Raw genomic sequence first — 21,687 nt, 5'->3', positions numbered from 1 at the left:
AACTTCCCCCAGAAGCGGGGACGTGCCCTTGCGTGTGCTCGTATTTTCTCTTGTTGCCTCTTGGGAGCCGCGTCCGTGCTTTATAGTGGGAAATGAGAGACCTGGAGAGGCCGGTGGGGTTGCAGGAGAATTTTATTTAATGTGATCATGGGCTCAGCAGAATTGCTTCGTAATTCTGAGCAAAGGACAAAGAAAATGGGGTCCCTTTTATGCAGCTATCTGGTACAGGATGACGAAGTAGGAAGCAGGTTTACAGAAGCTAGAACAAAGAACAGAGAACAGTTAATCAGCATGCGACATGTCTCGTGATGCACTTCACATTTGAAAGGGAACATTCTGAGAAACACATTCTGCAGTTTTGAGCTTATCTGCTCTGTGACCTTGCAGCTGGTCAGTAAGAAAAAGGAAAATTTTTAGATGCCCGGGAACTTTGCTAAGGGAGGCGAGGATGATAGATAAGGTTAAATGGTTTGCAGGAAGGCAATTAATATTCTCCTTCAGCAGAGCTGGGGGTGGTTATCATATGAAACGGGACACAACGCAGCAAAATTGACTTTAGTATGTAGCAACTAGAAATCACAAGGTTTTGTTTTGCCATTCCTTGTTGCTTTTTATAAATAACACTTTACTAGAAAGCAGCACCACCACTGTGACAGCTAATTACTGTTACCTTTAGAGGTATGCCATTTTTGGTTTGTTTTTCTCTCTCCTTTTTCCCTTCTTCTTTTTCTTGGTTTCATCTGATTGGTATTTCTTTTTTTATTTTTATTTTCATTTTTTTAAAAACAGGGTTTCACCATGTTGGCCAGGCTGGTCTTGAACTCCTGACCTCAGGTGATCCGCCTGCCTGGGCCTCCCAAAGTGCTGAGATTACAGGCGTGAGCCACCACGCCCAGCCTCTGATTAGTATTTCTATGAGGTGATTTACTAGATTTATTTAAGTATATCTAATACCTGGTAGCTCAGTGTCTGGGCGGAAGGGTTAATCAAGTGCATTGTAGATCCTTTTAAGGAAAGTCTTTAAGATTGCCTTCATACCTTGACTTGATGATTGACAGTAGGCTGGGGTGTTAGCTCATGGTGAACGTATAGCATTAGATCCTTTTAGATCAGAAGCTCCTTTCCTGCCATGAAAGGCACAAGATCAACTCTCCCTTGGCTCCTGATGGCCCCTTCTCGACTGTGCCTGTCTTAGGTTGCCCCTCCTCTGAGGATTCTTACCCGTCTTTGGCTAACCAGCCATCTGCCCGAGGCCAATTAGGGTGACGGTTTGAAGGTTGGAAGGCTCTTGAGGGCAGACCCACAGAGCACTGTGGGTCCAGGAACAGAGCTATTACCCACTTTGAAGCGGCTACCCTGTCAAGTTGCCTTCTTGGAAAGATGGGGTTATTAAGGCTTTTGGGGCTCTTAATGTCATACTTGCTTTCTTTGAGCTTGTTCCGTGCAGACATGTGCTAACAGTTGGGTTTAGCTAAATGATCACACCTTAGGTAAGCCCACAGAAAGCACCACTATCACACATGTCATTCTGAGGTAGTTCTGTTCCTTTTTCGGGTACAGGCTGGTACTTAGTAAATGCCATTAATTGACTGGTGGTTTGCTTGGCTACTATTGCTTTTATAATTGACTGAATACTTTCAGTCAGGAGGGGTAAGAGGCAAGGAAGTATTACGCATCCTCCTAATGACTCCTCCTCCTCCTATCAGGCTTTTAACATCTCCAAACTATAAACGTCATTCTCTGAAGAGGGAATCTAGTGACCACCCTTACCATGTCTGAACTGGAACGTGAGCTAGTTTTCACATCCTGGCTGTAATTTCCATGACTACTTGTCCATTATCATCAATTTCTTTTTTAAATTTTTTATTTTATTTATTTTTTTAAATTATACTTAAGTTCTGGGGTACATGTGCAGAACGTGCAGGTTTGTTACAGAGGTATACGTGTGCCATGGTGGCTTGCCGCATCCATCACCCCGTCATCTACATTAGGTAACTCTTCTGATGCCATCCCTCCCGTATCCCCCCACCCAGCTATCTCTTCCCTAGCCCCCACCTCCTGACAGGCTCTGGTGTGTGATAGTCCCCTCCTCGTGTCCGTGCGTTCCCGTTGTTCCACATGCGCTTACGGGTGAGAACATGGCGGTGTCTGCTTTTCTGTTCTTGTGTCAGTTTGCTGTGAATGATGGTTCCCGGCTTCATCCATGTCCTTGTAAAGGACAGAAACTCATCCTTTTTTATGACTGCATAGTATTCCATGGTGCATATGTGCCACATTTTCCTTATCTAGTCTGTCACTGATGGGCATTTGGGTTGGTTCCAAATCTTTGCTATTGTGAACAGTGCTGCAATAAACATACGTGTGTGTGTGTCTTCATAATAGAATGATTTATAATTTTTTGGGTGTATGGCCAGTAATGGGATTGCTGTGTTAAATGGTATTTCTAATTCTAGATTCTTGAGGAATCGCCACACTGTCTTCCACAATGCTTGAACTAGTTTACACTCCCACCAGCAGTGTAAAAGCGTTCCTGTCTCTCCACATCCTCTCCAGCATCTGTCTCCTCATTTTTTTAAAGATTGCCATTGTGACTGGTGTGAGATGCTATGTCATTGTGGTTTTGATTTGCATTTTTCTAATAAAAAACGATGATGAGCTTTTTTTCATATGTTTGTTGGCTGCATGAATGTCTTCTTTTGAAAAGTGTGTTTATATCCTTTGCCCACTTTTTGATGGGGTTGTTTTTTTCTTGTAAATTTGTTTAAGTTCCTTGTAGATTCTGGATATTAGCCCTTGTCAGATGGGTAGATTGCAAAAAAATTTTCCATTATGTTGGTCGCCAGTTGACTCTAATGATAGTTTCTTTTGCTGTGCAGAAGGTCTTAAGTTTAATTAGATCCCATTTGTTTATTTTGGCTTTTGTTGCCATTGCTTTTGGTGCTTTCGTCCTGAAGTTCTTGCCTATGCCTATGTCCTGAATGGTATTGCCTAGGTTTTCTTCTTGAATTTTTATGGTGTTAGGTCTTATGTTTAAATCTTTAATCCATCTGGAGTTAATTTTTGTGTAGGTGTAAGGAAGGGATCCAGTTTCAGCTTTCTACATATGGCTAGCCAGTTTTCCCAACACCATTTATTAAATAGGGAATCCTTTCTCTGTTGCTTGTTTTTGTCCGGTTTGTCAAAGATCAGATGGTTGTAAGTGTGTGATGTTATTTCTGAGTCCTCTGTTCTGTTCCATTGGTCTATATCTTTGTTTTGGTACTAGTACTATGCTGTTTTGGTTACTGTAGCCTTGTAATATAGTTTGAAGTCAGGAAGTGTGATGCCTCCAGCTTTTTTTTTTTTTTTTTTTTTTGCTTAGGATTGTCTTCGATATGCAGGCTCTTTTTTGGTTCCATATGAAGTTTAAGGTGGTTTTTTCCAATTCTGTGAAGAAAGTCAATGGCAGCTTGATGGGGCATTGAATCTCTAAATTACTTTGGGCAGTATGGCCATTTTCACAATATTGATTTTTCATAACCATGAGCATGGAATGATTTTTTTTATCTGTTTTTGTCATCTCATTTCCTTGAGCAGTGGTTTGTAGTTCTCCTTGAAGAGCTTCTTTACATCCCTTGTTAGTCGTATTCCTAGGTATTTTATTCTCTTTGTAGCAATTGGGAATGGGAGTTCACTCATAATTTGACTCTCTGTTTGTCTGTTATTGGTATATGGGAATGCTTGTGATTTTTGCACATTGATTTTGTATCCTGAGACTTTGCTGAAGCTGCTTATGAGCTTAAGGAGATTTTGGACTGAGACCATGGGGTCTTCTAAATATACAATCATGTTGTCTGCATATAGAGGAAATTTGACTTCCTCTTTTCCTAATTAAATACCTTTATTTCTTTTTCTTGCCTGATTGCCCTGGCCAGAACTTCCAGTACTGTGTTGAATAGGAGTGGTGAGAGAGGGCATCCTTGCCTTGTGCTGGTTTCCAAAAGGAATGCTTCTGGTTTTTGCCCATTCAGTATGATATTGGCTGTGGGTTTGTCATAAATAGCTCTTATTATTTTGAGATACATTCGATCGATACCTTGTTTATTGAGAGTTTTTAGTATAAAGGGCTGTTGAATTTTGTCGAAGGCCTTCTCTACATCTATTGAGATAATCATGTGGTTTTTGTCGTTGGTTCTGTTTATGTGATGGATTACGTTCATTGATGTACGTATGTTGAACCAGCCTTGCATCCCAGGGATGACGCTGACTTGATCATGTTGGATAAGCTTTTTGATGTGCTGTTGGATTTGGTTTGCCAGTATTTTCTTGAGGATTTTCGTGTTAATGCTCATCATGGATATTGGCAGGAAATCTTCTTATTTAGTTGTGCCTCTGCCAGGTTTTGGTATCAGGATGATGTTGGTCTCATAAAATGTGTTAGGGAGGATTCCCTCTTTTTGTATTGTTTGGAATAATTTCAGAAGAAATGGTAGCAGCTCCTCTTTATACCTCTGGTAGAATTCAACTATGAACCCGTCTGGTCGTGGACTTTTTTTCGTTGATAGGCTATTAATTGCTGCCTCAATTTCAGACCTGGTTATTGATCTATTCAGCAATTCAACTTCTTCCTGGTTTAGTCTAGGGTTGGTGTAAGTGTCCAGGAATTTATGCATTTCCTCTAGATTTTCGTCTAGATTTTTGGCTTGTAGGGTTTCTGCCAAGAGATCTAATGTGAGTCTGATGGGCTTTCCTTTGTGGGTAACCCGACCTTTCTCTGTAGCTGCCCTTATCATTTTTTCCTTTCATTTCAACCCTGGTGAATCTGACGATTATGTGCCTTGGGGTTGCTCTTCTCAAGGTTTATGTCCATTGAGGTGTTTGTAATAATCCTTGATGGTAGTCTGTATGTCTGTGGGATTGGTGGTGATATCCCCTTCGTCATTTTTTTTTTTTTGAGACAGAGTTTCACTGTTGTTACCCAGGCTGGAGTGCAATGGTGCAATTTCGGCTCACCGCAGCCTCCGCCTCCTGGGTTCAAGCAATTCTCCTGCCCCAGCCTCCTGAGTAGTTGGAACTACAGGCACGCACCCCCATGCCCAGCTAATTTTTGTATTTTTAGTAGAGATGGGGTTTTACCATGTTGACCAGGATGGTCTCGATCTCTTGACCTCGTGATCCACCCGCCTCGGCCTCCCAAAGTGCTGGGATTATAGGCTTGAGCCACCGCACCCAGCCTCTTTTTTTTTTTTTAGATTTCCTTTTAACAGACCCCTCTGCTGCAGGTCTGCTGGAGTTTGCTGGAGGCCCACTCCACACGCTGCTTGCCTGGGAACCAGCTGTAGGGGTTGCAGAACAGCAAAGATTGCTGCCTGTTTCTTCCTCTAGTAGCTTCATCCCAGAAGGGTACCCGCCAGGTGTCAGCCAGAGCTCTCCTGTATGAGTGACTCCCAATCAGGATAAACAGGGTTCAGGGAGCCACTTCAGGAGGCAGTCAGACCCTTATCAGAGCTCAAGTGCTGTGCTGGGAGATCTGTTGCTCCCTTCCGAGCTGCCAGGCAGGGACATTTAAGTCTGCTGACACAGAACCCACAACTGCCCCTTTTCCCAGGTGTTCTGTCCCAGGAAGGTGGGGTGTTATTATAAGTCTTTGATGGGCTTCTGCCTTTTTTTGAGATGCCCTGCCCAGCAAGAAGGGAGTCACTGTTGGCCTGCAGAGGCCTTGCTGAGCCGCTGTGGGCCCCGCCCAGTTGCTGTGTAAACTTCCCAGTGACTTTGTTTACACAGGTGAGGTTTAAACCCCCTACCAGAGCCTCAGCAATCCATTATCATCAGTTTCTCAGCAGCAGTTTGATAGGTTAAATTTTGCACATATCTCTCCTTTTTGGGCTAAGTAATAATCTAAAGCCAGTCTGTTCTGGTAAATGGCATTCCTCATTTTTATACATTGTACAGCCAACAGGTCTAAAGCTTGTGCCGTTTAATTGGTAATGATTTCAAGTATGTAACCTTATAATGTAATTGAGCACATAGACAGGAGTATGGTATCCCCATGACCCATCTTGTGCCCAGGTAGCTCGCCCGTAATACTGAAGAATACTTTCGGGGGTCAATCAATGTCTTTCCCGTCTCCTATTTTTATACCTCCTCTGATAGCTACACTTCTTTTACTTCTGTTTCCCACCTCATCATAACCCGGGTATCCTAGAGCTTCTCCCACTGCAAGGGGAGTAAGAAGAAGGTCGATCTCACTGTCCCTAGTGCACAGGCCCCTGTCCAGTTGGCTGGTAACTGCCAGTAGCTTGCTGTCCGCAAATACACGAAAGGCCAGCGGGTGCCTGCCAACTATTGGGTGCCTCGAGTTGATACCGGGAGTGGTTTAAAGCTGGGAAGTGAGATAATGGGTTGTAGCGTCCGATCTGGAGGTCACTTTACCTTGTTTATTCTCACCCCACCACAAACTTTTCCCTACGCTTTGGTTGTAGTATTGCTGCCCTAGACAAGCCAGTTCTTTGACTGGATTAACCAAAGTGTTTCCCCAGCGGTCAATCAGTACCTTCCGACGATGGAAGTTTTTAGGAGCCAAACACTGGAGTGCTTGAGTGTACGCTTGGGAGGGGGGAGGTCAAGGTCAAGTTTTCCTGAGGCATTAACTCTTCTGCTTCCCATGGCTGTTGATCTCCCATGATAGAGCCTCCACAGACACAGCAGGAAGAAACAGCTAGATGATGAGCTCTGCTTTCAGCCCGTTGAGCAAACAGATAACTGGCTACTGGAGGGCGTTCAAAACCTCCGGGTTAGTTCTTTTATAATTTTCATAAAATGACTTGAAAACTTGGAGCTGAAGTTGATGGGGATGAGCCTGAGTTCCCTTTTTGATAATATACAAACAGGCGTTGGGAATGTTTCTATAAACAGCATTATGGGTGACCAGTAGTCCACGTGGGTAAATCTGGCTTTAGGATCGTAAGCTTTATAGGATTGCAGGTTTTCGTTTCTCAGTTTGGCTTCATTGGCATTTCAGTAAGCGCGACTGGTTCCTAATACTGCCATTTAGGGAACCCCGCAGGGGACCATGTCGTGCAGTACCTATAATTATTTTCCGGGGTTCAGGGGAGCAAGGTGGAGGAAGTCTTGGCCCACACACATGCTTACAAAGTGTGCTATGATGTCCTTCCCAGGTCAGGTTACCACAGGTGGAGTAGGCGATGCCTGAGTATGTTGCTTGGCAGCCATCAAAATACAAAGGGAATGCTCCCTTATGGAAGGATGAGACCTCAGTCCTGTTCACAAGAGGACCTTTTTTTGACTCCATTTGTATTTTAAATGAGGTCCTAGGCATGGACTTGGGGTCACAACATATAAGATTGCTCATTGCCTGGGTTACAGACGGAATAAATTGTTTGATTGTAAGTGCAAGCCCCTAGCTGAGTCCCTGTACACTTACGTTTGATACGGCAACGTCTTAACTGCCGTATTCGCAATCCAAGCGGTTTGCAGGTAGTAGGTACATTCTTCTGCCGGTTGCCCGCGCTTTTGTACAGATATGGAAGTTAACAACAGTAGAATAAAAATTAACATTTCTTTTTTTTTTTTTTTTCTGAGACAGTTTCGCTCTTGTTACTCAGGCTGGAGCGCAATGGCGCGATCTCGGCTCACCGCAACCTCCGCCTCCTGGGTTCAGGCAATTCTCCTGTCTCAGCCTCCCGAGTAGCTGGGATTACAGGCACGCGCCACTGTGCCCAGCTAATTTTTTGTATTTTTAGTAGAGACGGGGTTTCACCATGTTGACCAGGATGGTCTCGATCTCTTGACCTCGTGATCCACCCGCCTCGGCCTCCCAAAGTGCTGGGATTACAGGCGTGAGCCACCGCGCCCGGACCGAAAAATTAACATTTCTATACCACTACACAGGGGCAGGGTGGATCTTTCCTTGGACATAAGGGTTGGCAAAGACGACCGCATAGTAATAGAATAGTTAACAATCCTAAGATGGCAATGAGATTTAACATTTCAGTCCACATTTACTTTTGATGAGTCCTCAAGCGTCCGTTGTGCGTGGGCTCGTCAGCCTCTGGTGATGCAGCTGGGGCAGGCCCGCTGCCTTCGTTGGCAGTTTGGTCTCGTCAGCATCAGCCTGGTCGGGGGTTCAGGATCGTGCTCACTGGTCCACTTCTCGTGGGCTGCTGTGGATTTTCACCGGCTGTGATGAATTCAGGGCACGACGCCTGCAACCTTAACAGCAGTTGGGGTGGACAAAATGACAATATGTGGCCCATCCCAAGTTGGCCCTCAGGTAGTCAGGTTCCACTTTTTAACCCAACTGAGTCTCCAGGTTTGAAGGGATGTCCTGGGTCTGTTAGGCTGATGGGTAATTTGTCATGAACCCAGCCTCATATTTCTTACATCGTCGTGCCTAAGGCCTGCATTTGCTTTCTTAGGGGTTAGTTTTCCTAACGCTCTCATGTCTCCTTTAATTTGGGTGATGATTGGTGATGGCCGGCTGACCAAAATTTCATAGGGTGAATACCCGGTCTGTTTGGTGGGGGTACACCTGATTCGGAGGAGGACCATGGGCAGATGTGATCTCCTCACAGCTGGGTTTCCTGGCAGAATTTCTTTAACAGTTGTTTGAGCGTTCCATTCACACCCTCAGTTTTTCCTGAGCTCTGTGGGCAACAGGCCGTATGCCATTGCCAGTGAATTTTCCACAGCAGTGTTAGGTCTTGGACACTGTCAGCTACAAATGCTGGCCCATTGTCGGATCCTATAGTTGAGGGTAGCCCAAATCTGGGGATAATAATCTCTTTTAATAATAATCTAGTTACTTCTCGTGCCTTTTCTGTCCTGGTGGGGAAAGCCTTTACCCAACCTGAGTAGGTACAGACAGATACTAACATATAGTGATAGCCTCCTGCCCGGGGCAACTCTGTGAAATCTCCAGGCAACTTTTCACAAGGGGCTGCCCCTACTCCTTGAATTCCTGGGGGCCAGGTTGGCCTTTGCCCGGGGTTGTTCTGAGCACGGACTAAGCATTATTCACGAACAGCTTGGGAGATGACAGTGAGCCGTGGCACCCACCAGCGTTTCCAGTGCTGTCTTTCCCATCTGAGTTTCTTGGTGGAATTGTTTTACAAACCTGGGGGCTGTTACTTCAGGAACAGCTAACCTTCTGTCTGAGAATTGCCACCATCCTTCTTTAGTACAGGCTGTATTTTCTTGAGCAAACCAGGGCTTCTCATTTGGAAAGTAATTTGGCCCCTCTAGAGGCCAGGGTTCGGGAGGAGAGGCGTGGCACAGGCTGCCTCTTGGGTATTCATGGCTGCACGCCTAGCTTCCGCATCCGCTTTCCTCTTTCCTTTGGCCTCTGGGATTTCATCTTTCTCATGGCCTCAGCAGTGTGCAACAGCTGTTTCTTTCTGGTTCCCATACTGCATTTAAAAGTTGCGGGATCTCTTCTGGGTATGTCACACTTGTTCCTCGGGCAGTTAAGAGTCCTCTTTCTTGGTATATGCGCCCGTGTACATGCAGTATAGCAGAAGCCTCCGTTGAGTGTGTGTGTTGGCCCTTTTACCCTGAGCAGCAGTGCTCTTTTGAGGCTGTTAATTCTGCTCTCTGGGCTGATGTTCCTGTTGGCAGATTTTGGGCCTCTGCTATGGAATCTACAGTTACAACTGCATATCCAGCCCACCCGGCTCCTCCTGTCCCAAAGGTGCTGCTATTTGCAAAGTATTCAGCATCTGGATTCTGGAGGAGGCAATCTGTGACCTTTCCTTCTGGAGAAGACATCATCTTCTGTTTGTATACAGCCATGAAGGGAAGCTCCTGGCTCTAATGGGAGCGAGGTAGCAGGGTTAAGAGTGTTTACAGTTCTTAAAGTTTTCGGGGATTTTCACAGAAGAGTCCCTGGTATTGGGTCATTCTGGGATTTGACAGCCAGTGATGCCCTCTTTGATCCATTAGCGTCGGGACAGACTCTGGCGCCCGTACGGTTAACTGCTGTCCTAAGGTCAATTTACCAGCTTCCTGTATGAGCATGGCTGGAGCAGCAAGAGCCTTAAAGCGGGGTGGCCATCCGCGAACTACTGAGTCCAGCTGCTCAGGCAGGTAGGCTGCTGGGCGGTGCCATGATCCTAGAATCAGAGTTAGAGGCCGACAGCCATTCCCTTTCGCTCACGAACGTACAGGAAGAAGGGCTTAGTTATGTCCGGCAGTCCCAAGGCGAGGCCCTAACTAGAGCTGTTTTGATTGCATTAAATGCTGCTTGTTGCTCAGGTCCTCAGATGCAGGGTTCCTTTTCCCTCGCGTTGGTGGCTTCATATCACGGTTTTGCCATTAGTGAGAAATTTGGAATCGAAATACGGCAAAACTCTGCTGCCCCCGGATCTCTTTCACTTGTGGGGAGGTTGGGGCTAGAATGCCACAGACAGCTTCCTTGCGTGCGCCACCTAGCATACGTTACCCTTGCTTTCTGACAGACTCAAGTGTGTGTTGCTCGCACAACAGATCTGGGCTTTCTTTCTGGATACTTTATACCCTGCCTTCCCTAGAAGGTAAAGGAGGTCCTGGGTTCCGTTGGGACAGTCCTCTAAAGTGGGGGCTGCTAAAAGAAAATGATCTTTGTACTGCAGTGCACGGTCTTTATTTGGTGGGGTGTAGGCATGAAGGTCAGATGCTAGGGCCTCACCGAAGATCGTGGGGGAGTTCTTGAACCCTTAGGGAAGCCTGGTCCAAGTAAGTTGGAAACTTCCCCATTGAAAAGGAAATAGGGTTTGACTGACTGGTGCGAGGCAGAGGCAAAAGAAGGCATGTTTTCAGTCTAAAACAGTGAACCACGCTCCATCGGAGGGGATTAGTGAGAGTGGAGTGTATGGGTTTGGAACTTCTGGGTGAATAGTTACTGTAGGCTGGTTTACAGTTTGCAAGTCCTGTACTGACCTATAATCATGGGAGGCAGATAACCCATCATTGGGTAGTGGCACTGGTAAGAGCAGAGTATTCCAAGGTGACTGACATGGCACCAGAATGCTGTTTTCTGAGCCGTCCTAGAAGCTTTTCTCTGCCTAGGATAACTCCCTGGGTTATAGGACACTGGCGCAGCCGGACTGGGGTGACTCCTGTTTTTCGTTCCACTATCACCGGAGCATGGTTTATGGCTGACCCAGGTGGAATATCTTCAGCCTGTACTTCTGGAAATCCACTCATTGGCCCTGGCAGTAGGACTTCCTCCACCAGGCTCCAGGACTGCTTTATGGGCCCTTCCAATCCTTAGCAAACAGCCGCTGCTCTTTGCTTGTGCTGCTGTGAGGGCTACTACCATAGCTCTTGGTTAAAATCTAGAGTCACGTTCCCCTCTGGTTTAAAGGAAATCTGTGCTTGTCACTTTTGAAGCAGATCCCTTTGTAACAAAGGGACGGGGCACATGCTGGACCTCCTGCCCTCCAATAACACATCTTTTTGACTAGCAGAAGGGTCTTTTTTCTGACACTCCTGTTGCCCCAATAATGGTGGTAAAAGTTTTAGACAGTAGCCCCCCTGAACGCTCGGCACCTGTATCTACTGTAAAATTTATTTGCTGGCTCCCCACCTTTACCATGACCCTAGGTTCCCAGGGCCTAGGGAAATGGAGCCTGGTCTGTTTCAGTCCTTATAGCTGTCTACCCCAGCCAAGCCAATTAAGTCTGTATCCCGATTACTTGGGGCCTGCGGGCTTGCTGCTGCTAGTCTAGGTATTGCATGGGGGTAAAGCCAGTGCCTGTATGGGGGTACCTGATCAGTATCAGGGCACTCATTTTTCCAGTGTCCTTTCTTCTTGCACATCGCACACTGATCTCTCTAGTCTGGGTTGAGTTTCAGACTTCTGTCTGACTACGACTCTCCCACGCCCTCTTCCCTGACCTTTTCCCATCCTCTCGTTACACCAGCTCACCTCTCAAGTAAGGAGGCCACTAACGAGGCTGCCTTTTCTTCTGCCTTGTGCCTTGCTTTTCTTCCAGCCTCTTCCTGTCAATTGTAAAACACCTTTGTAGCCACCTGTGTGAGTTCAGTAGCATCCTTGCCCTCAAATCCTTCTAGCTTCTGTAGCTTCGTCCTGATGTCTCCTTGTGCCTGGCTGACAAAAGCCACATTGATCATACATTGGTTGGCGGGGGCTTCTGGGTCAAATGGGGTATAAAGCTGGTATGCTTCACAGAGCCTCTCAGAAAATTCGCCTGGGCTTTCATCAGGGTTTTGGCAGACCTCTGAGACTTCGTCTGTATTTATTACCTTCTTGCTGCCTGCCTTCGTCCACTGAGGGTCTACCTGAGGGAAAGGTTGCATTGCAGACTGCAGGGCACCAGTGCCTGCTGGTGCATTATTTTCTAACCACTGGAGAGCTGCTTGGTTTTTTCTCCTGTGCTCTTCAGTAGTAAACAACGTTAACTGCAGTTCCCGGCAGTGCGGCCAGTTAGGGTTATAAGTAGCAAAGATGGACTGTGTTAGATCAGTGGGTACTTGGGGCTTCTCCATGAAGGAGGGAGTGTGTCGTTTCCAATTCAGGTCAGCAGTGGAAGAGGGCTAATGGATAAAGACTCTTTGCCTGTAGGGCTGATGGCCCCACAGGGTCGTGGGGTGAGCCTTATGCTGTGCTGGGGCGCAGGATCTGAGAAATAAAGAGACAGCACGCAGAAGTACAAAGAAAATGCAGCTGGGCTCGGGGGGGCACGCCACCTATGAGCGGAGTCAGGCGAGGCCCCAAACGTCCAGAAGCATGAGTATTTATTGTGTATAGGTTGGGGGCAGGGCAGTGAGTGAAATCATCTTTAAGGATAGTGATAGGGTCGTGAGCAATAAAAATGGGGTCCACCCCCATTAGGTCACTGAGGCTTGAAGGTGGGCCATGCGCAGTGAAGAGGGTACAGTGTGCAATACTTCTATCTATGGGCAAACTACTTCTAAGAAGATTTATAGGAGGATGCTTTAAGTCACACAGCAGTGACAGAGCTGTCAAGGTTACCGCCACCCGCTGTCAGCTTCCAATGTGTTCTATGGCAAGATGCTTTTCAAGCAGCACAGTAGCAAGAGCTGATAAAGTTCACAGTCACCAAGGTGGATTGCCGGTCTGAGGGCAGCCTTCCATAAGAACTGGAGCAAGGTCCTACAACTCCTTTATCAGGAGGAGTGGCTCTTGCCCCAAGACAGCCACACAGCGGGTGCTGTTACCATACTGAACGCTGCCGCCTGGGCCATGGGTCCTTGTCCTGGTATAACTGTTTTCCCTTAATTCATGCTTTGCACTGCGTCTGCTCTAGGCATTCCTCCGATGATAAGCTGCTTATTCCTGAATTCACACTCTGCACCGTGTCTGCTCTATCCCTTTCTCCCATTATAAGCTGCTTATTCCTTAATTCATGCTCTGTACTGTGTCCACTCCAGGCATTCCTCCGATTATGAACTAAGATATAATTATATATGTGTGTGTAGGGAAATATCCTTTAGGCACTCATACTATTCAACTATTATATGATTATATAGAGAGGATTATATAAAGGGATTCTTCAAGCCCTATTTCTATAAACTAATATATGATTGCATAAAGGATTATATAAAAGGAAATAGGTGAGTAGTAACACTATAAAGTGAGATATTCCTGAAGCCCTAAATGTGCCAGGGTTCTGCTTAGCTCTCATTCCTCGCTGCCCATATGGGGCGTTACCCACATTTGCCCACGATGAACCTGCCCCTGCCCATGTTTCACGGAGAAGCACCTGGAAAGCCCAAGTATGGTCAGATCGGAGACAACTGGCCACGTCACTTTTTGTTTCTCTCGTTTCCTTATGAGGGGGAGGTGTCGAGCTCCCACTCCCCTGTGAGTCTGACTCCACGTGAGCCCCTGCACCTCGGCCTGCACAGCACGAGCGCCTGCTCCTCGCCGTTCACCTTGCCTCGGGTGTGCTAGGGATGGGTGTACTGGAGCGGAAGGGGTGGGACTGCTCTTTCTTCAGGGGAGCCTGTGAAATCGGTTTCTCTGGTACCTCTTGTCTGTTAGTCTCTTCCCTCGTGGGCTTGGGGTCTGTCGGTTCCTTGGCCTCCTCTGTCCCTGTCCGTGCCACTAAGGCTTTGTAGTAGGCGGCTAGGCAAGATTTCAACCACTTAGGGCATGTCTGGGCTATATTTAGCCATAAATCAATATATGGAAACTGATCTGGATGCCCTCGTCACCGCCCTAAACACTCGGCCAATGGTTTGTCTATCGTTCCTGTGGCCGGCCATCCGACCCCAAAGGAAGGCCATTCTAGCTCACACAAGGTCCTTAACTTCTGAGGGGACAATTTAACTCCATAGTCTCCTGAGAAGCCTTTTTTTTTTTTTTTTTTTTTTGAGGTGGAGTATCACTCTATTGCCCAGGCTAGAGTGCAACGGCATGATCTCGGCTCACTGCAACCTTCGCCTCCCAGGTTCAAACGATTCTCTTTCTTCAGCCTCCTGAATAGCTGAGATTCCAGGCATCCATCAACGTGCCCGGCTAATTTTTGTATTTTTAGTAGAGACGGGGTTTCACCATCTTGGCCAGCCTGGTCTCAAACTCCTGACCTCGTGATCCACCTACCTCGGCCTCCCAAAGTCCTGGGATTACAGGCCTGAGCCACCGCGCCCGGTCACAAGCCTTTCTTAAAGTTCGTTAACGTGCACTCTAGTGGTGTGGGTTTTGACTCTTTTCCTCCCGTCCTCTCACACGATGCACACTCTCACAGACTTTCACTTCGAACTGATCACCATCCTGGGAGGCGCATCCTTGCTTGACTAAAATGGAAGCCGAATTGATTTTGAAATGAGAAGCTTCATAATGTAGCATCTGGACTTTAACTGTCCCATTTGTTTAGATGTTCTGCATTCTTCAGGCTGCCTCAGTGAGGGTTCTAGAAATAAAGTAGGCATCAACCTTGTGGCAGCCAAGCGTGGTGGCTCACACCTGTAATCCCAGCACTTTGGGAGGCTGAGGCGGGTGGATCACAAGGTCAAGAGATCGAGACCATCCTGGTCAACATGGTGAAACTCCGTTCCTATGAAAAATACAAAAATTGGCTGGGCATGGTGGCGCACGCCTACAATTTCAGCTACTAGAAAGGCTCAGGAAGGAGAATCGCTTGAACTGCAGAGACAAAGGTTGCAGTGAGCCAAGAACGTGCCACTGCACTCCAGCCCAGAGTGAGACTGTCTGAAAAAACAAAAACAAAAACAGAACCTTCTGGGAGACTAAAGATACGCAGTTCCCTGTTTACTACTCATGTGTTTTCGATTCAGTAGTTCTTAAAAGAGAGCTTGATGTCCACATACTGCAGTGCTGCCGAAGCATTCTGCAGTCAGGGAGGAATTTGTGAAATATTGTCCTCGATCTATCTGTAATGTCTTTTTTCCTACTGAATCATAGCTGGGACTCTAGAAAGCTCCAGCACGTCATGCTCCAGTCTTTTTATACATAGGAGTCTATTTCTGACCTGTCATCTATTTCTGACCACGTTGGAGCCAGGGAAGAGCCCTGGACTGTGGCGAAAATAGCAAAAACATCCAGATGGGTGGGAACTGTTTGTTTTTTTTTTTTTAAAATGGAGTCTTGCTCTGTCACCCAGAGGGGAGTGTAGTGGCATGATCTTGGCTCACTGGAACCTCCACCTCCCAGGTTCAAGCCATTCTCTTGCCTCACCCTCCCAAGTAGCTGGGACTACAGGCATGAGCCACCATGCCCAGCTAATTTTCATATTTTTAGTGGAGACAGAGTTTCACCAGGATGGCCAGGATGGTCTCGATCTCTTGACCTCATGATCTGCCTGCCTTGGCCACCCAAAGTGCTGGGATTACACAGGGGGTGCTCAGCTGGGCAACAAGGAAGCTACACCTTCAAACAGTGTGTTGGGGAACTCTCTGCCAGTGGAGGAATTCTATGGCAGAAGCTTAAATCCTTAGATCTCTGAGTGGACATGTTTCTTTGCCCCATTTATCTCTGTGTTCTTCATGCGTTTATATTTGAGACAGGCTCTCGCTCTGTTGCCCAGGCTGGAGTGCAGTGGCGCAATAGCTCACTGCAACCTCCGCTGCCCAGGCTGAAGTGATTCTCCTGCCTCAGCCTCCCAAGTAGCTGGGACAACAGGCGTGCAACACCACCACACCTGGATCATTTCTATATTTTTAGTAGAAATGGGGTTTTGCTGTGTTGGCCAGGCTGGTCTTGAACTCCTGACCTCAGGCAATCTGCCCCCCTCAGGCTCCCACAGTGCTGGGATGACAGGTGTGAGCCACCACGCCCGGCCCCTCTCTCTTTAGATGTGCAGTAGTTTGATCTTTGGGCGTTCTAGCGGTGCTGCAGCTCAGAGACAAAGGCAGAGTGTTTATCCTGATGAGCAGCACCGTGTCGTCTGGCTTCTGTGACCTCTTTGGTTTCTTGCCTCTGTGGCACAGGGAGGGCTGTCAAAGGGTCTCTTCCTGCCGCGGTCTCCTCTGTACTTGATTCCATCTGATGCTCCGTTCTCTGTCCCTGTAGCTCAGAGCTGAGGCCTCCATACACCTGCCCCTTGACCTATTCGGGATCCATCCCATTTCCTGTATTTGCCATGCCTAATCAGGAGGTGGGAAACATGGGCTGCTCCTTCTTTGCAGCTGGGGCCCAGGATACTGGATGGAGCCCTCTCTCTTATTCAGATAGTCTGCTTGTCCATTTGAAATAGGAAAAAAAAAGGCCAGGTGCAGTGGCTCACGCTTGTAATCCCAGCACTTTGGGAGGCTGAGGCGGGTGGATCACCTCAGGTCAGGAGTTCGAGACCAGTGCGACAAACATGAAGAAACCCCGTTTCTACTAAAAATACAAAAATTACCTGGGTGTGGTGGCACATGCCTGTAGTTCCAGCTACTAGCAAGGCTGAGGCAGGTCAATCGCTTGAACCTGGGACAGGGAGTTACAGTGAGCCAAGACTGTGCCATTGCACTCCAGCCTGGACAACAAGAGCAACCTGCATCTCGGAAAAAAAAAAAGAAAGGAATAAAGGTCATGCGCTGTACCTCATGCCCGTAATACCAGCGCTTTGAGAAGCTGAGGTAGGCGGGTCACTTGAGGTTGGTGTAAGATCACGAAGGAAAGGAGAGAGAGACCCAAGGCCAGGTTTAGCAAGTTTCTTCAACCTGCCAGGCTGCCTCGCGACAGGCAGGGAAGGCAGCAGCCTGGCTTACAGACTACGTGGGTTATATGGGAGTTTGCATGTGGCCGGATGCTGTTCTCAGTAAAACCGTATTCTGGTTCTTAAGGCTGACATCCTGTCCATTGGGGTCAACATCCTGGGTTCTAGAGCCAGGTGCGACCACATCCTGAAACCTAGGTGCCCTGTTTATAAGGCCTGAGGCTGTTTCTGTTATAAGCTTGGCTTAATGGGGAGAATGTGGGGGAGACCCATGGGCCTGTCACGTGATCCTAATGTGTCCAGTGTTTTGTTGTATACATGGAAGAAAGGGATAAAGGGGCGTTGCTTTTTCTCGCCGCTTCGTGCTCAGCAGGGGTGTTGGACGATGCTGGCTTGCAAGTTGGTAGTCGTGGAACGTCATCACGTCTCGTACCGTACCGCGGGTAAAAGCTCGTATTCGATTCTGCGGAAACTGGGCGAGAACGCGACAAGGACTAAGAGGAGGAGAGTTATAGCAGGCCCGGGGAGGAAGCAGCCGGGGGGCCCCGGGGCCGAGAGACCGGCTGGGCCAGGCAGAAGAATTGTTTTCTTTGAGTTTTTGGGCTCAGCCTTTGAGTCTTTTGACCACATTTTGTACTATTCCAGATTGGTTCAGATAAAAACAGCATCGTTCGTCTAAGAAAATAATGCAGAGGCTGGCCGGGTGCAGTGGTTCACACCTGTAATCCCAGCACTTTGGGAGGCCAAGGTGGGCAAATCACGAGGTCAGGAGATCAAGACCATCCTGAGCAACATTGCGAAACTCCGTCTCTACTAAAAACACCAAAAAAAAAAAAAAAAAAAAGCAGAGGCCTCCTTTTTTGGTGGTTAAGGAGATCGAGGCCTCTGTGATTTTGCAGGACACCTGCCACTAGCGAACGTGTTTGTGTTTGGAGTGTTGAAATGGATTTGGCCATGTCTTCTGTGAGGTTTCTGCAAAGAGCGATCGTATGAAAGGGACGTGGGGATATTCTGGCTGTTCTTATTCGGACACCTGTGGCTATTCTTATTTCTAGAAGCAAGGGTATAAACTGTGGGGGTGTCAACCAGGATAGGCAAGTATTGGTTTCCTGGGGCGATACTGATTTTAGGGGAAGAAGACTAAGGTGCGGGCGCCAGTCCAGTTAGTAAGAAGGCAGATATGAAGGGAGGCACCGCACAGGGAGAGACGCCTTGGCTTGGCAGGCAGACCTGACTGTGCATGTTAACATGATGTGTACAGTTTTTGTCCTTTAGAAGCCATACTCCTAAAGTCCCTGCTAGGGCAGCTGCGGTGAGTGGTTGAAGAGGTGCATGAGGGGTGGGTTGGGGAGTCTGGTTTTTTATCTACTCAGTGGAGGAAGAAGCATTTTGTGTCTACGAGGATCCAGTGAGAGGTTATTGGTGAAGGATGGGGGAGGAGCCAGTCTTGGGTGGCTTGGCATCACAGGAGGCTAGCCAGGGGTTTAAGCAGGGAGTGTGTCTGCCGTTACAGAAACCTGACTTCTTAAGTAGGGAAATGGAGAGTTTGGAAGGGCTTGAGCAGCAGAGCGCAGCGTTGAGTCTGTTTTGGTTTATGTGATTGTGGAGGGTTGGAGTTGTGGGGTGACGTCACACTGCTGGGGGAGCAGGTGGCCTGAGTAATGGCTGGTCGGGAAGTGGCGTCGGAGAGCAGGGCTGTGTGGTGATGGGGTTTATTAGGGGCTGGGTGTGATTCATGTGGGGAGAAAGAGCTGCCTGTCTGGTGAAGGTTAGGGGTTTGATACGCTCCATCAAGGATTCAGAAAGCGTATCAGTTGTTGTAAATCATATTGGAAAGGTCCGCCTAGTTGAAATTGGGGGTGACACATACTTTGGTGTGTAGCCAGTCTTGGGTGGGGACCGGGTTGGCAATGTAGGCAGTGTCCGAGACGGGGAGGCACAGCCAGGGCTCTTTGAAGCAGGAACAAAGAGAGGGTAGTTTTGCTTCGTTATCTGGTAGCGGTTGCTCTGGAATGGGTGTGAGGTGGAGTTGGGTTGGCCCGACGTGATGCTGAGTATTGCTGGGTGGTTGGCGAGGAGGGAGTTGACAGGCCAGTGGGGGCCTCGGGGGCTCCCTTTTTAACCTGTGTGATGATAGCAAGAAGGGTGTCCTAAGAGTTTGTCCCAGCGGGGTTGTGAGGAGAACCCGAACGGGGCCTTCCCATTTTGGTTAAGGCTTGTGGGATCAAGGGCTTTAGGAAAACATTCTCCTGGGAGGAGGGCCTGGTTAGCTGGGCCTTCGTGAGGCTTTGGTCACCGTGTTCACGGAGGAGGGGTCAGATGTGGGAGTGTTGGGAGGTATTCTAGCTGAGAGGAGGGGGCCTGTTTTGTAAGAGGAAAGGGCGTTTGTACATTAACTCAAGTGGGCTGAATAAGGAGGTTGCTGTTGGGCTGGAGTATGGGCAGAAGGGAGGTCCAGAGTGAGTTTGGTTAACTGAGTCTTAAGGATCCCATTTGCCCTTTCAACTTTTCCTGATGACTGGGGTCGGTGTGGAATATGGAGGCGCCACCGAGGGACTGAGAGACTTGGTGGGTGATGTGGGAGACGAAGCTGGGGCCGTTGTCTGATTGAATGGAGTGCAGGAGACCACAGCTAGGGATGATTTCTGCAGAAAGTATTTGGGAAACGCCTGCAGCCTTTTCTGAGGAAGTGGGGAGCGCTGCCACCCACCGAGAGAAGGTATCTATCTATGAGGTCAGGAAGAAACCTAGCTTTTCTTGACGGGGGGCATGTGGGTGAAGTCTGCTTGCCAGTCTTCTGCTGGGAGTGATCCTCTTAGCTGATGTGTGGGGATGAGGAGGGTGGCGGGCCCCTCAAGAGGAGGTGCAGAGCACACGTGAGTTGGAGGTTATGTCCTTGAGCGTGGTAAGTAGGTGAGGGGAAGAGAAGTAAGGGTGAAGGAGAAGGTACGGGGCGTGCACCGATACGGAAGGGTGGGTGAAGAGATGTTAGAATTTTCTTGGTTTGTTCTTCAGAGATGAGTTTTTGATCCAACGATCAGTTCCCTTGGAAGGAGCCCCCTTGTAGCAGTGAAGCTTCGTCTGACTTCTGGGAAATTTGAGTTTTTCAAAATGTACAGCCTTAGGGGTGGCCTTGTTAAGGGCTGCAATTTGGCAGCTGATCACATGGTGACCGGATACTCAGCCTTGGATCTGTGGGCTGGTCTTCTCAGGCTGGTTCTTCCTGGGGGATGGCGGCGGCGTGGGCCTGAGCCATGAGCCACAGTTTCTTTTCCTTTGGGGAGGAGATGAAGGACAGAATAATACAGAGATTATGCCTGATAAGTTCGTAAGACTGAGATTCAAAAAGGTGAAAATACAAAGTGCTTTTTCTACTCTCACATGCCACTGAGCACAGAATGCCTCCCTTCTGATCACCAGAATGGGTGCGTTTTCCCCACCACATCCCAGTCTTGGACAGACGTAAACTGAATGTCCTGTAGTTTAATTCAGTTCTGACACTGCCTACCTGGAGTTAGCGTCAGATCTCACAGGTGAAGGGTTGAGTCCCCAGGCTGGCAAGGCCGGCCTCCGACCTCAGATGCCAGTTGCAAGTGTAGATTGTCACATGTTCCTCTGACCAACCAGCTGTGAGTTGGGCTCCCTGAACCTTTTTGTTGGGTTTGATTACTTTGCTAGGGCAGCCATCAAAGTTCAGTGAAACACCTCCTTAGGTTCTTGATGAAGGATGTTTCACCGGACTCAGATGGACAGCCAGAGGCGGAGATCCACAGGGGGAGGCACTCACATGTGAATCAGTAGTCATTCTCTGAGGTAACAGTTCCACACATTGATATAAGACAAAGAACACAAAGACTAAATACAAGCCAAGATCACGTGTAATATATAGAAATGTCCTAGATGAAAGTAGCAGTGGCTGAAACAAGTAACAGTGAACGTAAAACCAGAGGCATCTTTTTTTTTTTTTTTTTTTTTGAGACAGAGTTTCGCTCTTGTTACCCAGGCTGGAGTGGAATGGCACGATCTCGGCTCACCGCAACCTCTGCCTCCTGGGTTCAGGCAATTCTCCTGCCTCAGCCTCCTGAGTAGCTGGGATTACAGGCACGCGCCACCATGCCCAGCTAATTTTTTGTATTTTTAGTAGAGACGGGGTTTCACCATGTTGACCAGGATGGTCTGGATCTCTTGACCTTGTGATCCACCCGCCTCGGCCTCCCAAAGTGCTGGGATTACAGGCATGAGCCACCACGCCCGGCCTTCAGAGACATCTTTTTAGTGAGCTGGCTCCACACAAGGACCGTGGGGAGGTTCACGGGTGTGCCGTGCCCCAGGCACCTGCATGTGTTCAGCATCTGGAAGCTCTCGTCCCACATAGTTCATGTATTTGCATGGAGGCTTCACCACGTAGTCATGATGATATGAACTCAGCCTCCAGCCCCTCTCTCCTTCCTGGAGGATAGTGGATGGCAGTGACTGTTCATGCTTCTAAGCCTGCCCTGATCTTGCTGGTGATCAGCCCCGTCCAGGAGACCATAGAGGTGTCCTCATGAGGACAAATCAC

At 48.0% G+C, this 21,687-nt stretch overlaps 1 protein-coding gene across 2 annotated transcripts in view; it reads left to right on the top strand.

Moving 5' to 3' along the window:
• Positions 1-21,687, top strand: part of ZNF83 (zinc finger protein 83) — a 90,817-nt gene that overhangs the window by 709 nt on the left and 68,421 nt on the right. The window lies entirely within an intron of this gene.

The sequence above is a fragment of the Aotus nancymaae genome, unplaced genomic scaffold (assembly GCF_030222135.1).
Source record: "Aotus nancymaae isolate 86718 unplaced genomic scaffold, 86718_ANA_hifiasm-v0.15.2.pri h1tg000028l, whole genome shotgun sequence".
Taxonomy (NCBI): domain Eukaryota; kingdom Metazoa; phylum Chordata; class Mammalia; order Primates; family Aotidae; genus Aotus; species Aotus nancymaae.
Note: the sequence above shows the minus strand (reverse complement) of the source record. Positions and strands in the feature narration are given on the sequence as shown.